Source organism: Rosa rugosa, chromosome 2, assembly GCF_958449725.1.
Source record: "Rosa rugosa chromosome 2, drRosRugo1.1, whole genome shotgun sequence".
Classification (NCBI taxonomy): domain Eukaryota; kingdom Viridiplantae; phylum Streptophyta; class Magnoliopsida; order Rosales; family Rosaceae; genus Rosa; species Rosa rugosa.
In genome coordinates, this window is record NC_084821.1 from 47,339,208 (window position 1) to 47,357,918 (window position 18,711).

Sequence of the window (18,711 nt, forward strand, 5' to 3'; positions counted from 1 at the left end):
AATGCTCTTGGGCTTATTATCCAACCATGCTTAGGGTTTTCGATAAAGTTTTAATACAAAGCAACTACAATTGGTCTTCAAATAAAAACATGATGCAATTGATCTTCACTCTTCTTCTACAACTGTGAGATGGAGTTTAGAACGGAGTTCATCAAATCTATTATCTTAAGCAAAGACATAGTTGGGGTGTAATATCCCCCCCCCACCTATTCCATTATTAAAAGCACTAAGATACAATCAATTATACCCAGATCGATGCAGAGCAACATGGGAAGACCATAGTTCATAAAAAAAAAAAAAATGGAAGACCATAAAAAAAAAAAAAAAGATTTGGAAGACCATAAAATTAGGATATGCGTTGATCATTTTTGTTTGTTTGTTTTATTACTTGAAGTTGGGATCGATCTTAATGACTTAATCTTTGAGATCTCTAAAATAATTTGTCTTGTTTAGTTCTATTCTATTGCATATATATAGAGTGCTTTGATATATAAAAAGAAAAATTTTGAACGGGAAGTATGAGGCTTAGTGAGCACTAAAATGCATGCAAACTTCATTGTATACGTTACTAAAGTTTATGAAATAATGGTGGTTCTGTTGGTAGAGCTTCTTCAACACCGGTGAACAATAACAAATAGAAAAAAAAATAGGTATTGAGATATGTTCTTAAAAAAAATAAACTGGGAATTTTGATGAGGAAGAGAGACTTATTTTTTTTCCCCTTTATTTGTACATGTCTGAATTAGTCATTTTATATGAACTAACACAATTAATTATTACTTGAAAAAAAGAGGGAGGTCCAAATACTAAATTTGGAGGTATGAATAGAACCACTCAATAATTAATGATAAAATATGAGATTGCCATTGTCTCAAATCTTAGAAAATAAAGAAGTTCAAGAACTGAAAAATCAGAAATATACCTAAAATTACAGTAAAGTTCTAACCTAGAAAAGACCGAAGATATTTGTGCTTTTGTTTTGGTCACAAACCCGACTTTTCGTTATGTTAGATTGTTTTGAAGGTTTACCACTGGGTAAACTATAATATTCAGTAACCATTGCAAATGGCCTAATGGTTCTTGCCTAGTTGGGTGTGCTCCCCAACCTAGGTTCGAACCCCGAAGCTGTCAAAGTGGGCAGATTGCAGCACAGTTGGAGCATTTCACATGCGCCGAAGGAGTTTATCTTGGGCTTAGGAAGCCTTTGGGTTCCCCTTGACAAAGTCAAAAAAAAAAAAAAACTGTAATATTCAGTCGTTTCCGTCTATTTCATGAAAACCAAATCCTTTGATAAATTGATCATACACAAAATTACTAGTGGAGCTAATCATGAGCCTAAAAAATTTGTCTCATCTTTCATCATATTAGTCATCTTTTTTCTACTAGTGGAGCTAATCATGAGCCTCAATCAGATTTTAAATCTCAAGTTTGAGTTCACATCCTTCTTTGGTCAAACTTATCGTGCTATCTTTATATTGTACTATATGAACATTAACTTTACTTGGTCAATCAAAAAAGGACTTTACGTACTCAAGTGTCTAGAGGAAACTATTATTGTTAAGGGAAAATCGTCCAAACAGCACCTGAACTTTACTCGACTATTAACTTTCGTACCTATGTTTTTTCAAATATCAAAATGGTACCTGACTATAATAAAAAGAAATAAAAATACAGAAAAAAAATGAGCTTGCCATGGCTCGAACTCACGCAGATCGAATTGGATCTTCTTCTTCTTCTTCACAGATCGACAGTGGCTTCTCGCCTCTTTTTGGGTGGCTGTCTAGTTGGCGTCTGAAAACGCATGGCTTCGGCTTGAACTCTCTCTGTCTCTCAATCAAACCCATGGCTTCTCCGAAAAAGAGCCCATCATCATCTTCAAAACCAGAGCGTCAGCACTCAGGCTCAGCGATCATAGTCCAACCCTCTTCTCTTCGCTTCCCTCCCAACGGCACCCCAGCTCGAGTGCCCAGCGCCTCATTGGGATCGCCTTCGATCTCAACGACGAGAGCGCCTTCTCCGTCAAGTGGGCCGTCCAAAACTACCTCCGCCCCTGCGACGCAGTCATCCTCGTCCACGTCCGCCCCACCAGCGTCCTCTATGGCGCCACCGACATCTCAGTCCCTGACGAAGAGGCCTCCTAGCAGAAACTCGAGTTCGATTTCGACAACTTCAAGTTTTAGTATTAGTTGATTATGGTGAAAGTTGGATTGATTTCTGGTTCAAGTTTTGTCCTTGGAGGATTGCTCTGTTAATATAGCTCATTTTGCGTTTGATTGTTAATGATGGTGCATTGGGTGTGATGAAGATATGCTGTAGTCTGCTAAAGTTTCCACTTTCTGTTTGTTTCTTGACTGGGTGATTCCAATCATGTAATGTTGTATCTATGCGACTGCAAGCTAATCCAAAAGTTGAAAAAGTTGTAGTTTACGAATCTGGAAAGCCTCGGTTCTACTATAGTAACAGAATTGTTTGGCACCCGTCACATGGAATTAGAGGGTGGAATGGTGTACTTCATCGGCGTCTTCTTCTTCTTCTTCTTCTTCTTCTAATCACAGCTGCAGAAATTTAGAATACATGAAGTACCGGTTTTACTCCTCAAAAGTTAAGGGGGTTAACGTATTTACTGTTGCTAGGTACGAAAATTAGGTCGGGCTTAAATAGTCAGGTACCATTTTGATATTTGAAAAAAAATAGGTACAAAAGTTAATAGTCAAGCAAAGTTCAGATGTTATTTGGACGACTTTTCCTATTGTTAATTTAAGAAGACTTATATGACTCTTTTTTTTTTTTGGCAAACAAACTGAGAACTTATATCAAACAGGGAAAAAATCACAAACAGTTCCTGAACTATCGGTCACTAATAACTTTTGTAACTCAGTTTTTAAAAATATCAGATTGGTACCTAGACTTTTAACCTCGACCCAATATTAGTACCTGGGAACAGTAAAATCGTTAATCCTGTTAACTTTTTAAGGGTAGAATTGTCATTTCACTATTCATCTTCTCCAAAACTCTCTCCTACATATCTCTTTGCAATACCATATTTTTTCTTCTTCTTCATACCTCAACACACACAGTTCTTCTCCTTCATAATAGCATTCTTGTCACACTTGACTAGCTTGGAACCACCGTAGCGATCGAATCGCATCCACAGTCTGACTCCTCCGCCAATCTTCTTTTTTGCCTTGATAGCCAAATTGTTGTTGTTCAAGGGCAAGAATGGGGCGAATCCCATGGGCCGGGCTGAGGAGGAGGTGGTGAAGGGAAAGGAGAAGGTGAAGGGCCGATCAACTTCTTCGGTCGCTGCCGCCGGCTGCTGTTGCTGCTATGCTTCAACAAGAAGGGATTCTTCCCCGTTAACTTTTCAATAATAGCAGACTCATGTGGTCTATCTCTCCCTCACCTCTTCACTGCCAAAGCTCCCAACACATTTCTCTCAATCCCAACCAGACCCACCACCATCACCAAGCTTTACCTCTCCCACTCATTTTCACCTCTCAGGACCAAAACCCAATTCTGTTCCATAGTCTCATACGTGGCCCAGACCTCGGATTGAGCCCAGTAAGAGGAGGACAGACCAGTCGCTGTTGATGGAGCTGAGGAGAGCGCTGAATATAGGTTGTTTGAGGAGACAGAAGAAGAGGTGGCCCTTGTTGAGCCACCCGAGGAGGCCAAGATTTTTGTTGGGAATTTTCCCCTTTGATGTTAACAGTGAGAGATTGGCTCAACTATTTGAGAAGGTTGGAGTTGTCAAGATTACTGAGGTGAGGTTTTGTTGTAAAGGTTGTGTTTTGGGGTTTTGATTTGTGGGTTTTGTTGTTTGTGTAAGGTTTTGTTGTTTGTGTAAGTTATTTATAACAGGGACACTGACCAGACCCGTGGATTCAAGTTTGTGACTATGAGCACTGTGGAAGAAGTTGATAGGAGAGACTTTTGGAGAAACAACAACGTGGTGCCATTGAAAGGAGAAGAACAGTGTGCGCTGATGTGTGAAGAAGAAGAAAAAATCTGGTATTGCAGAGAGATATGAGAAAGTTTTGGAGAAGATGAACAGTGAAATGACGATTCTACCCTTGAAAAGTTAACAGGGTTAACGATTTTACTGTTCTCATGTACTAATATTTGGTCGGGGTTAAAAGTCCATGTACCAATATGATATTTTTAAAAACTGAGGTACGAAAGTTACTAGTGACCGATAGTTCAAAAACTGTTTGTGATTTTTTCCCTATCAAATAATAAGTATTACAAAGGATGTAATTACCATTATGGCTTTTTATCAATATATTAGCTTTGCCTTAATTCAAACAAAAATAAAAATAAACAAGTATTACAAAGGATCTAAATTAGGCCAACTAACAAACAAAAGGAAAGAAAACAAGATCCAAAACCAGGAAGACCCAAACAAATACAATCCAAGCCACAAACCAACCAAGAGAAAACACCACAGACGACAGCGCCACCACGATGAAGCTTGAATGAACATCTTTGAACCATTTCGGTGAACTTAAGGGCCCCCATGACGATCCTGATCGTACACCCAAACAGCTTAGTTCAGAGATGTAGAGAACACCAAATCGTAGATCACCTCCACAATGGAGATCTGAAGAATAGTTACCCAAAGGGAAAGAGTTGAAAAAACTAGAAGAAAGGAAAACGAAACACGGTCCACAAAGGGATGTAAAGAACAGTTACCCAAAGGATAGACAATCTGATGTTGAACAGGAGGGTATTGACCCATGTACACTAGCGGACTAAGCCTGCTTTAACGTGAACTGCGGCGGAAGGCATATGGGAAAAGTCATTGAAAACAGTGACTACCAAGGAATGAAACGAATATGAGGGAAAAACTAGATGTCTAGATAAATAGGAAGACGGGGGCTGAAGATGATACATAAAAGACCAAAAGGGAACAAAATGAAGGGAAAGAAGAAAGAACCAAGAAAAATAGGAAAAAAATAGAGACATCAAACATAGATTTGGGACAAGCCCAAACAAAAACCACGCATAGAGGGTGGAAAAGACTTGTATGTTTACATATTACATTTGCAGCACAGCACTTCTGCTACAGCTAGATACAAATTTTATGATAAACTTCTGCATAAAATCTGTTTGGACCCAAAATGAGCATTTTGGCCTGACAAGGCACGTCTTGGAGAAATTGAGCCAATGTCAGTGGCTCAAGCTATATATTGTCGACAAGTTCGAAATATATATTTAGAGGCTAAATAAAGCCTACTATGGAAGCATGGAAGCATGAAAGCATGAAAAGTCAACTTTAGCACATTTTCCTACTTCGGTTAGGAGAAACCGAGCTAAACAAGGAAGGAGGGACGGCAGACTAACCAAACAAAATTGAAATGAGCTGAAACCTTCCAGATTAAATCTAGAAAGCCCAAGGATCATTTCTTATGAAGAGTGACAGAGCTAAAAGTGAGTGGAAGGCCTTCAAACAAGCAGTCCAATTTCCTTGTCTAGAAAGGCTTGGAAACTGGACCTGTAAGAGGTCCAGCAGCGTTTTCGGCCCAACCACTATATGAAAAGCTCTGAAAATTTATCAGGGTGATCTACACTCATAGTGGAACATTTATTATAAAGAAGTCACGGTCAGAATGAGTGCTTGATGGAGATAAGATTGAAGGAATTTCCTTGTCTAGAAAGGCCTGGAAACTGGACCTGTAAGAGGTCCAGCAGCGTTTTTTGACCAACCACTATATGAAAAGCTCTGAAATTTTATCAGGGTGATCTACACTCATAGTGGAACATTTCTTATGAAGAAGTCACGGTCAAAAACTGAGTGCTTGATGGAGATAAACTTGAAGGAATAAAGGAGCAGAAAGTGCTTCCTTATCTCCGAAATTCATCATTCCTTATCTCAAATTATGCCTTCTTATCTCCTTATCTCCGAAATTCATCATGCTTGATCTTCAATTATGCTTCCTTATCTCCAAAATTCATCATTTCTTATCTCTAATTAATGCTCCACCATCATTTGTTTAATGCTAAACACCTTGGCATGGTAGCCTATAAATAGAGGTTACAACCAATTCAAAAGACAACATCATTCACAACAACAATCTCTAAGATTATCAAAGTCTCTCTAGAGCAAACCTCTCTAAGAGCAACTCCTCTCATTCTCTTTCTCTTACCGGTGATCACACTCCTAGTCCTAGTCTTCTCAGAAGCCGACTTTCAGTGCCACCAAACCCTCTGTCAACGTACTTCGGTCCTAGTCTCCTCGGGAGCCGATTGTAGTACCACGACCACAACGGTTACGGAACCAGCCAAGCAAGGGTAACGCCCTCGCAAACCAGCCAAGCTAAAGTCACGCTTTAGCCAGTACTTCTCTCTACTTCCCGGTGATTTTGCTCTGCTTAACCTACAACGTTAAGTATCGACTTGGTGACACAAGACAAAGTCCTCCAGCACGAGGCACAAAGAATCCTGCGACGAGGTTGGTGCTCTCCTCGTCTACAGTCGCTCAAAAGAAGTCAGGTCAAGGGACACCCCCAACGACCGTACCCGAACGGTGCTGGCACGCCCGCGCAGAAAAGAGACTGTTGACCAGCTGCAGCAAAATTGGAGCCAAACAAAATCTATGATACAATAGAATGATCATTAATGAGCCTCGAGTAGGGCAATGGTTAATCCATTAGAAGACGTTTCGTTGTTAACAGAGGGAAAGCCTCCTTCAGCCAAATCTTTCTCTGAAAAGAACCCTGGTTCTTTAGGTTGAGGCAAGGCACCATTACTACATAACATCTGAACTACAGATGCCATGGTCGGCCTGTCTTTAGGCTGTTGTTGTACACACAAGAGACTAACATGGATGCATCGCAACACCTCCGATAAGTTGCAGGACTCTCCAAACCCTTCATCTATCAGTTCTAATGGCCGTCCTGCATTCCATAACTTCCATGCCTAATACATTTTAAAGCATATTTGTCAATCGTTGATTCATATACATCGCGATATTAGAAAAAGAAGCTTGTGCTTAAACTTACATTTCCAATAAGATTAAGGTCGGGGTTCAAGTGATAGAACCCTTTACTTTTCTTTCCACTTATTAGCTCCAGCAGTAACATACTGAAGCTAAAGACATCGGATTTTACTGAGAACTGCCCTTCAATAGCATATTCAGGTGTCATGTAACCACTAAAGAATGTCATGGAAACAAATTAAGCATGTTAAATTCCAAACAGATGTGTAATATATACTACATAACATGCCAAAGAAAAAAAAATACACTTACTAAGTTCCAACTACTCTGTTTGTGTTTGCTTCAGTTTGATCACCACCGAAAGTTCTAGCAAGACCAAAATCTGAGATTTTGGGGTTCATCTCATGATCAAGCAAGCCATTGCTCGCTTTTAGATCTCTGTGTATGTCCTGATGAAGATAGAGAAGCCCCCTAGCAATTCCGCAAATAATATGGAAGCGCTTAGGCCAATCGAACAATTTTCTTCGCATTTCATCTAGGAAGTTTTGAAAATTGAACTGTTAGAAAAATATTATGCAAAACCTAGTCATAATAGGGTAAAACTAAGTTCAGTTAGTTCAAAGTTTTAAGGGGTCATACCAAAAATGAAGGAATCTAAACTTTTGTTGGGCATGTATTCATAGATCAGCAATTTCTCCTCTCCCTGAATACAACAACCAAGAAGATTTACAAGATTGCGGTGCTAAAGTTTTGCAATCAGTATCATTTCATTTTTGAACTCTTTCATTCCTTGTCCAGAACTTCTTAAGAGCCGCTTCACTGCAATTTCTTTTCCATCTAGTAGTGTACCCTAAAGATTATTCACATTTGCATTAAGATTAGTTGTTGTTTTCTCAACATAGATGCTTAACTTGTATGATTCTTCTGTTACCAGATTACATATTACCTTGTACAAAGATCCAAAACCACCTTCTCCAAGTTTATTATTAAGTGAAAATTTATTGGTAGCAGTCTCTATTGTTGACAAGTCGAACAATGGTAGCTCCAGATCTGCATCCTTCTGCTCTTCAATGTTGTTTTGAGTACCTTATATGATCATTAACAAGCAATAAAAGTTACATACGTTTTGCTCTATATTGTTTTGACCTTCTCCATCACATGTAGCAACTCTTCTTCAAAAAAATGACATATCTAGATAGGTAATCTAACCTTTGAAACTTTTCCTGTGTCTGAGTCTGAGAATGTAACAATAGCCAAATAAGAACATCGCAAGAATTACAGCAATGGCAGATGCACCAATCACTCCTATCTTCCACTTCTTCTCTTTCCCTCCTTCATGGATAATTTTGAGTCAGTTAACAAAATATAGTTATAAATTTAAAATCTACATAAGTTAATTTCTTCAAGAGTAACAGGACTAGTAGAAAAACACAAATGGAAACAGGACGTCCTAATACTCCAAAAACTTGAAATAAAAGCAGCACTAGAAATAATTAAGATCATACCTAGTTCTGCAGTAGAGATCTTAATGTAAATATCCTGGTCACCACCTGGAATCTGCTTCAAGTCTACAAGATCACCAAACCAGATTGCACAACCACTACCTCCTCCTCTGACATCCAAGTTTGTGTACGCGAAACAAGAACAATTAGACAAGCATTTGGCCCTGCACTCCTTGAGATTCATTGCATTATCGATCCAAGTATGCGTTGTATCGGGCAATTTTAACCCAGGATAAGTCACAAATCCATCATTCTTGCATCTCAATGGCGTCTTTTGCTCACACCCTAGCGAAAAATTGTTTAAGCTCCACTTCTCCACTGATCTAGGCCTGAAGCTGTCTAAACATTGACACATAGGGGATGCACTAAACACACAGTTTCCATTTCCTCCACACTTGGCATAATTGGCACAAAAATCCCTAGGATATGCTGCATAGAGTGTCCAATTTTGGTCTGCTTCAGACCAAATCCACGACTGGCGGTAGTAATCTGCAGTTAAATTCAACATCATCCTCCCTAATGCTGACTTGTCCACCATCCCAATTGTTGTGTAAACCTCATTCTCATCCATGAAGAGGTTGAAGTTCAAAGCCGGTAGCGCCTTTGGAGGTTTTCCACTGAATAAAACTCCATTCCATGGACCGCTCCTCCAAAACTCTTTGCCCGCTCTGAACATAGCTAGCCCAGGATAGTACGTTATGCAGCTGCATCTCCCATGTGAAGTCTCCAGGAGAAGGATCATCTGGACTCTTCCACGCCGTTAGTCTCTGGTTAAGCCCGGTTCTCAAGTCCCATCCCAGCTTCATCCCCGGTAACTAAGTATCTGACGGATAGTCGAAGCTTTGCCACAGATAGCTTTCAGAGTTTGTGAAAGTACAAGAACAAAACGTGTTTTCTGGAAAACGGGGATTAATAGGCACGTTTCAATCCTTACTGGGCAGAAACCAAAAATTCAAACAGAACACAGGATTTTTGGTTACTCAGTCAAAACCTCAAATATGAGATTAAAAACACTGCGGGGCTCTTACTCTTGAGAACCCAAAATAAGAACAATTAACTTATGATGAAGGATATGTTCTTTACAAACTCAAGTAGCACTAGCTCGGCTACAATCACTAGATTTAACTAATGAGATGTTTGTCTTCAACCTTGAACGCCTTCTTCACTTGAATGATCTTCAATTATCACTCTTCTTGCATCCACAACTTCTCTACTGGTCTTGAGAGAATCAATGCATGTAGGTGAATGAACAATGAAACACTTAAACACGGAACAAGTGTTTCATGGACTCCTATGGAACTCTTTCTAAGCAAGCAAGACACACAATAATTCTTGCATCAAAATCACACCAAAATCAACGCTGCTTTTCTGAATATATTGAGGAGAAAACAAATTCTCAACAATTAAGACTTAACTCTAATTGGACTCCTACTAGGAAAAATCTTTTAATAAAAGATATCCAATTAAAATAAATAAATCCTAAATCACCTAGGATTTCAAAAACACGATTTTATCAGTTGGAAAATATCTTTATAATATAACATCTAAAAACCAAAAGATACTTTCCAAAATTAGACTCCCAAAAACGTAGGGTTGACTAGGATTGACTCGGACTGACTCAGGGATTGCAACACATGTTGCAATCCCGTGCTTATGCATGAGATGCAATTACCTGATATTCTCCGAGACCAGTTTGTAGGCTTCTTCAATCTTTTGTATGGGAATGCCAACACACTAAGTACAAACTTTATACCTACAGTTTGCCCTTTCTTTCTCGTCTCTGAGAATAAGATTGCCATTGTCTAATAACTGAACGACATGACTAATATTCTGGGTTTGTTTCGTCGAATTTGATGACCAAAAAAACTGTCTTCTTGTTGTTGAGAAGAACTAGAGCCCCTGTGGGTATTGGTCATCAAATGGCCTGAGGAGTCGTTGATCGGGGTGCCTCGATTCGCAACCCAAATGACAGTTTGTGTGGTGACCCGAGAGGGGGGTCCCACAGCGCCGCGACCCCGAGCCAATGAGAAACCAACCTGTCACGACTAACATCCCAATAACTCATCAACCCGAAATTGCAAGGCCTTTTGGGTTTAGATTGTTGGTTTACAAAACACTTTCTTGGACAAATCATTCTAGCAACCGAACAACTATTTTCAAAAGCGGAATTTGAAATGGGCTATGCGTTTTGGGCTTACGATCAGAGCCCAATTTGGAAGGCAAATCACTAAGTAACTACAAGTACGAGAGACGCGCCCCAGGGTTACGGGCCTCTCGAAGTTTTGGTAAACGAGTAGGAAATAAATAAAAAGTAAATAAACAAGCTACTTCAAAATCCGATAAAGGACCAAAACCTTCTTTTGATAAAATTAAAGAAGAATGCGCCAAGCCGGGCCATGTGCTTCCTTTGTACGCTTCCCGACCACATGCTCGAAACCTGCACACTGTTGTAGGGGTGAGCTTTCGTCCTCGCATGCCCAGTAGGGGCCGACCCAACCAAGCTAGGTTTGAAAATAATAATAATAATATTCGAAAATATTTACTACATAATATTGTGCACGTTTATCGAAAACACTTTTAAAATAGGCAACCACAAACATTTATTTCTTTTAATAAGCATATGCAGTATGCTTCACACAATTTGGAGCTCCGAGATACTTACCTGCCGGCTAAAATAAAACAAATCGGTGACCGACCCGGTTCGTCATCCTTTGAGAACCGGCCAACTACTCTGTAGTCCTTGTGACTACAAGTAGCGAAAGTGTCCATTTCCTGGCCCTGAGTCTCCTATGACTGGTTCACTGTCTATACTCACTCTTCCTCGACAAACATAGGAGCACGACCCCCTCCGGAGGTTCACGGTTATCGACACCGTGGGATCCCTAGGAATCTACGCGTCTAGGTCCCATTCACTTTCAGGTCACAAGTACAAACATACAAGGGTACAGTATCTCAACATGCAAGTCTAGCCTCGGTTTTCGCAATTAGCAATTATCAGTTCTGAAAACACATGTATCACGAGGCATCGACTAATGAACAACCAAAAACGTTCTTACAGGCAACATACTATCTTAGTATAGCATTCCACATATATTAAAAAGCCTCTAACAAGGAAGGGACAGCTCACCCTACCTGGATATGGAGTGCTCGTCCACATTCGGGTTCGTTCCCGACTTTCGATACTTCGTCCAATTTCATGTGCACACGCTCCAGTCCTTTATAATACAATTAGACCAATAAGTAACTTGACATCATTAACTTAATCAATCAAGCACCTAAGGCATTCACTTAATTTCCTTAAAGTCCATTGAATTAACCTCTAACATAAAAACCTACTATCCATTCCCAAATAATCCGAATGGTATTGCCTTTGAACCATTTGGGATATGGTGATTATACTTAGCACTTTGACTTCATTTCTTTAACCTTTTTATTTAAAAAAAAACAAATCACAATTTCCATTCCCGAACAATTCACTTAACTTAGTAAGCTCATTCGGGATATGGTGATCACACTTCTTCCCATATTAAAATTTCGGTCAATCGGTTTGACCTCATTTTATTTAGCCTTTAAACCTTAAACAATTAAATAGCAACCACCATTCCCGAATAATTTCATTATATGATAAATTCGGGATATGATAGGTTTGGAATATTTCTATTCACGGACCTTAAATTGAACATCCCACATATTAATTCCCTTATCCAAAACCGGTCCATTCTTATTTACCACTTTTCTCATGCATTTGACCAAACCACCAATTCCATTCTTATTTTACATTTCGACGTTGATAACAAATTCATCCTTTTAATTCTCAAGACAATTCTCTCTATTCAATAAGCCGATTCATGCCAAGTTTCCAACATAACAGTTAATACACAAGCAGCATAACCATATCTCATTTTGTTTACTTAGTAATGCCATAACTTCTATCAATACAAACAGCACACAACCATATAGATCCCAGAATGCACAGTCCCCTTACCATTCTTCTTTTCCAAAACAGAAACCAGTTTCGTCGTAGCTGCAGTTCCACCACCAACAACCTTTCAGATCCCTATTACAAAAAATAGGATCAAAATCAACCTTCAACCAATTTCTTATTTCAAAGAGAATCTGCACATAATCCTTACCTTTCTCCTGATTTCAATCAAAGCTATCTCAGCCTCTCAGGCGCTTCTTCTCTCCAAAAATCCCAAAATTGCAGACTCCACAAATCCTCACATCATTCAATTTGAACAACAGAAATTAGGGTTTCCGATCTAAATCAGAATAAAGGCCTCAACCACAGAGAGGTGACTAAATTACCTAGCAAAGGAGGTCTCGAAGTCAGGTGATGATGCACGGCGGTGCTAGGTCAGCTCACACACTGGCGGTGGCGCCTGCGGTGGTTCTGACCGGAGTTAGAGGTCGGGATTTGGGGGTTTTGGCAGATCGTTAAGTGGTGGTTCCATCTATGGTAGTGTTGTAGCTCGTATCTAACTGGAGGTTAAAGATTGAAGACATGCAGAGGCCATAACTCCGGCGACGGTGCGTGTAGTGGTCTTCCGGCATCGATTGTCAGTGAAGCTTTAGGGTTTCAATGCTCGGCTTGGTCTGAGCATGTTGGCGTCGGCGGTATGTTGAAATGATAGTCAGAAATGGAAGCTCTGGCAGGGCAACGTGGCGGGACTGTGGTGGTCGTCTGTGGAGGCTAAAGACGATGCTTGGTGGTGATTTTGGTTGGGCTTTGTTCGGATTTGTACTCTGGGTTGATTGGTGGAGGTGGTGTTGTGTGGTGGTGACCGGAGATGGTGTTTTTCAGGCGGTTGCAGAGGGAAGGAGAAGGGAGAGGAAACGAGAGGTCGGGAGAGAGAGAGAGAGAGAAGGGAGGACGCGGCTGCAAGGGAGGAAGGAGAAAAATGAGGCTAGGGTTTTCACAATTTCCTATTTATACTAATGTGAGCGAAATACCCATTTTGCCCTTGTGATGAATTACAAAACCCTTCTAGCTAATTGCTTTCGGTTTGAGGCTCGTAACTTTTCTTTTATTCGTTTTTCGTCGGAAACTTGCTAAGTTAATTCTCGACTTCGCACTAGGCCCAAAACTCGATTTCGTAAAAATTAAAAATCCAAAACTTCGTTACAACTCAATTTTTCGTCTTCGAAACTTCAACGAACGGTCGCCTCACTAGACTTTTGTAACCTTCTAGGCCCAAAACAAAAGGGCTCTAGCCCACACTTCAATTATAAGGCCCAACTCGTGATCTCGATACCAAAACAATCTCCGAAATCGATTTCTTCACTTAAATAACCTTCTAGGTACTTTTTGAGAATTTGTCTTTTGTTCAAGTAAATCCCTGTTTGTGTGTCTGGCCCAAACTCTAGGTTACTTGACCTAGTGGTAATATGATTTAATTAGAAGAATCTAGAGATTCCTATTCAATGTATGATTACCTTTCCTTATATGATTCGGATTCTATACATTGTAATCCTCTATATAAAGAGGTCTCTATTATCAATGAGAACACACAACAATTTCCTCTCAATTCCGTTTCTCTAAAACACGTTATCAGCACGAAGCCCTAACCCTGAAATCTTAAAAATCCAAAACCCTTAAAAAAAATCTCTTTCAGAGCTGCTAGTCCCAGCAGCGCACGCCAAGCCTGTCGGCATCTCTCCCAAAGGCAGCAAAACAGAAAAAAGGGAAGTAAGCAGATGGCCTACATTTCAGTCAAAGGAAGCAAAAGAAAAAAGGGCACGCGGCCCACCTACCAGAAGAAGAAAAAAAAAACAAACAAAAGAAAGGAGGGCACGGTGCCTAGCAGAAGAAGAAGAAGGAAAAGAAAAGAGAGGGCCCCACAGCCCACTTGCCATCAGAAAGACCAGAAGGAAAAAAAAGAAACAAGAAAAAGCAGCCCTAATCCCAGAAGAAACAGAACCCGGCCCAGAAAAAGAGAAGCAGACCTCGGCCCAGAAGCTGAAGTGAAGCCCTCGGCCCAGAAGACCAAGCAGCCCAGCGCCACATCAGCACAGCCATGTCAGCTCGGACCCGCTGCCACTTCAACTATGGACCTGCCACGTCAGCACCGGTCAATGCCGGTCAACTTTCCGGGGACTTTTTCCGGCCAAATTTCCCTGCAACCTATTTCGAGGTATTTTTTACTAAAAGTTCCTGTTTTTTTGAAGTTTTTGTTTCTTTTCTCTTCTTTTTCTCGGGGACTTGCAAACTCCCTTCTTCTACCCCCCTTTCTTCTTCATAGGGGAGACCAAAAAGCCGAACTGTAGGGGTTTGTGCTCACTCCAAGCTTGGAGCTTGTTGAGATCTCCAAACTTAGAGTTTGTAGAGAATTTATGATCGACCACTTACATTATTGTTTCGATATAATCCAATCCCTCTTGAAATCGAATTTCTTGGAAGTGACTAGGCTCGGAAATTCCTAATTTCTTGGAAGCGATTACGCTCAGAAATTTTTATTGTTTTCGGGGTAGCCTTTTTAGCTCCGAAACTAACCCTAATTTCTTGTTCTCTTTCAGGATGAGTAACCTGAACAAATTGGACTTTACATTATCACAGGTGGGTTCGTGATATCCGCCAGCATCTCAAGGCCAATGGAATCCTGGATACGATTCTCGAGCCTAGCCAGGACGTGCTAACTATTGAGCAAACTCAAGCTTTGGAAGCAAATAGAGCAGCCTTAGAGGCAAATAAGGCGAAAGCCATCATCTTCATGACTCATCATATGGATGATTCGCTCCAATACGAGTGTATGAATGAAGAAGACCCCAGAAGGCTGTGGGTCTCTCTCAAAGAAAGATTTGGCAACGTCCGTGACTCCCTGCTTCCTGACCTAGAAGTGAGATGGCATAGCCTCCGCTTCTGTGATTTCAAATTAGTTCTTAATTACAACTCGGAAGCACTTCGCATTAAATCCTCAATGAAATTCTGTGGTAAAGAAATCACAAATGCGATGTTGATTGAGAAGATTCTCTCTACCTTCCCCGTCTCTTCATTGATGGTTGCTAAGAACTATCGAATCGATGTTACTGCAGGATGGATCACAAGGTTTCATGAGCTTGTTGGAGCTATGAATGTCGCTGAAAAGCATGACAACATCCTTGTGAAGAACTATAATTCGAGATCCGTAGAAACAAAGCTTATTCCGGAATCCAATTATAGTCACGCCCCTAAGAGAGGGAGCCAAGAGCGAAACCCTAATCTTAGGGATACTTCTGGACGTTCTGGTCCATATAATCGTTCTACTTGGGAAGGTAACCGCCAAAATAGGCGAACACGGAACTGAAGAGGTCAATGTGGAAAGAGAGAGGGAGGCAACACCTCTGGACATGTTGGTGGCGCCACCAACACTAAGAGCCATCTAAATGACGCTTTCAAAGCGCCTCAATCAATGAAGTCTGAGCAAAGAGATGTATGTTCTCGATGTGGAGTATCCGGTCATTGGGCACACGTTTGTAGAGCTCGTGAAGAAATTGTCACCGCCTACAAAGCATATTGTGAAGCAAGAGAAGCTCACTATGTGAAATAAGAAGATCAAGAAGATCAAGAAGATGATCTAGAGTGAAGGGTTGAAGACTACAAATTTGGCTGGGATCAATAGAGCGCCAATTCTGTTTAAGTCTTTATTTTTCCAAGAGATGTAATAGGCAATTGCTTGTAGTAAATGCCATTGGTTTAGTTTTTCTTCACATAGGCTCATTCAAAATGAGTAAGATGTCTAGGAAGGTTTTTGAGATAAGTGGTACTTAAGCGAGCTTTACTCAACCGACATCTCTCTACTCACCTGGTCATATTTATTTTGGAGTTACCGAAAGAAGTCAAACGACTACCTTTGTTTTGCATTAGCTAGCATTTGGATTAGATTCTCCTAATGGTTAAGAGACAATGATGTATTATGTTGGCTTACGAATAAAATTTCGAGTTCTTTTCATTATGACTCCATTTTGATTATAAGCATATTACTTTGTGACTACGATGGCTGGGTCATCAGTATTAATTCAAGGACATGGAATAGCCCAAGTTCCCCTTGCCAAATGGCACCTTGATTACTGTCACAAAAACTCTCTACGCTCCTAGGACAAATCGCACCTATAAATAGCCAACGGATTCCATGCGAAAACCCATGTAGAGAACGGAAATGAGTTCCTTTGCAATACCTCTAATGATTGCGAACAAAGGCGCATCTTAGAGAAGTTTATGTGTCTCTCTAGTGGACTCTATGTCACTATTCGAGCTATTAAATCCAAAAAATAGTTATGAGAGAAGAGCTCTTGGATTTAAACACATAATGGCTTTGTCACGACAGGATAGGTCATCCTAGTCATGATGATCCGTCTACTAAAGACTTCACACGGACATCTATTCTTTCGAGCGAAACGAAGCATGAATCAAAAGTTGATTCCTGGACTCAGTGTGACCGCTGCTGCTGCCTCTGGCACAGCCGTCGTCCACCACCAGCCTAGGGCTGGCACAGTCCCTATCCATGACGCCATGGATGGCGTCCATCATGGTGATGGCGCCCTAGGTGATGCTACAATCACCAATTTTGCTTCAAGTAGCGTTTCAGACGCTCAGGACCACAATCCTCATTGCTGCTTCTAAAGCCTCTCGCTCGTTTACAAAGCATGTTCCTTAGGGAAATTAGGACTGAGGCCGTCCTATGCAAAGGATATGACATTACTCATTCTGTTCTTACATAGAATCCGTAGGGATTCGGTGGACTGATTCAACCAACCTGCGGACGTTTAAATATCTCATGATGTTGGTTGACACGCAAACACGCTGGTCACGTGTTGTGCCATTGTCCACTTGTAAAAGCTGCTTATTCTATACTCCTAGCACATACCATATAACAACGGGCTCACTCCCCAGATCATCCTATTCAGTCAATTGGATTTGACATTGCTAGAGAGTTTACATCGAATACTTTCGATGGTTATTGCATTGGGACTGATGTTGGACATCATATTCCCATGAACACATCCAATGGGTCTCGCGGAAATGACTACGATGGTAGTCTGACATTGGCAATGCGCACCAATCTCCTTACATCCGCTTGGGGTGATGCAATATCGCATGCATCTATGCTAATTCGTCTACGACCAACCGCCACTCAATCTACCTCTGCGCTACAACTAGTGACTGGGTACAAGTATCGTACTTACGCATATTTGAGTGTGTCATTTATGTGCCAATTGCGTCGCCACAGCGTTCTATGACAGGTCCTTACAGACGAATGGGCAACTACGTTGGACTTAAGACTCCAACAATCGTCCGCCACTAAATGCCCTTGCAAGGCGATCTCATTACCTCTAGATTTGCGGGTTGTCACTTTGATGAGACAGTCTTCCCGTCGTTAGGGGGAGATAAGAACACGGATGTTTAGCAGGAACGACAGGAATTGTCGTGGCCTGTCCCCACTATGTCTCATCTTGATCCCCGTTAAAGTGACGAGATCACACAAATATGCTGCAAACATGCCTGCAAGGCAGGACGTCCCTACGAGAGGACGTAGCGCCACCCTACATGGAGGTAGGCATGGCACCAATGCCAAAGAGAGTGGCACTCTGGCGTTATAGGCCATGACCCCAGCTAGGATGCGTGGGAGGCCCGTTAGTTCGAAGGATACTTTGGCACATTCCAATCCTTTGATCATCAAGACTCAAAATCCGTCTCATGAGTATCTTCCGGGTTATGGTTATCGTTGGGGGACGCCTCAACGTCAGAACCTATTCCTGAGAATATAGAGCTCTATGAAAATTACACTAGTGTATATGAGACGTGTGATAGAAACTCCATCATAATTGATGATGTAGTTGCGCATTTTGTTGCGCATGAGTTTGTTGAGTCCGATGATATCGAACCACGCTCCGTTGATGAATGAATGCCAACGTAGAGAAATTTGGCCTAAATGGAAAGATGTGATCAATGTTAAGTTGGATTCTCTAACGAAGAGGAAGGTCTTTAAGCCAGTGATGCCAACACCTCCTCACATAAAACCTATTGACTAATGGGTCTTCGTTAGAAAGCGTGATGAGAAAAAGAGATGGCAATCTCGCCTTATGGCGCAAGGCTTCTCATAAAACGCTCTGGAATCGACTACGATGAGACATATTCTCTCGTAATGGATGTCATTGCACTCCACTACCCTGTCAGTTCGGTAGTTTCGAATAACTGATTATGCAGCTTACAAATGTGGTCACTACGTATCTCTATGGGGATCTAGATACGGAATATATATGAAGGTTCATGGTGAACTTCATTTACCCAAGTCA

At 40.9% G+C, this 18,711-nt stretch overlaps 2 pseudogenes; one reads left to right on the forward strand and one right to left on the reverse strand.

Moving 5' to 3' along the window:
* The first annotated feature begins 3,233 nt into the window (after positions 1-3,233).
* Positions 3,234-4,030, forward strand: LOC133730876 (31 kDa ribonucleoprotein, chloroplastic-like; annotated as a pseudogene).
* A 3,757-nt stretch (positions 4,031-7,787) lies between these two features.
* LOC133730877 (receptor-like serine/threonine-protein kinase SD1-8) lies at positions 7,788-10,238 on the reverse strand (annotated as a pseudogene).
* Positions 10,239-18,711: the final 8,473 nt, after the last annotated feature.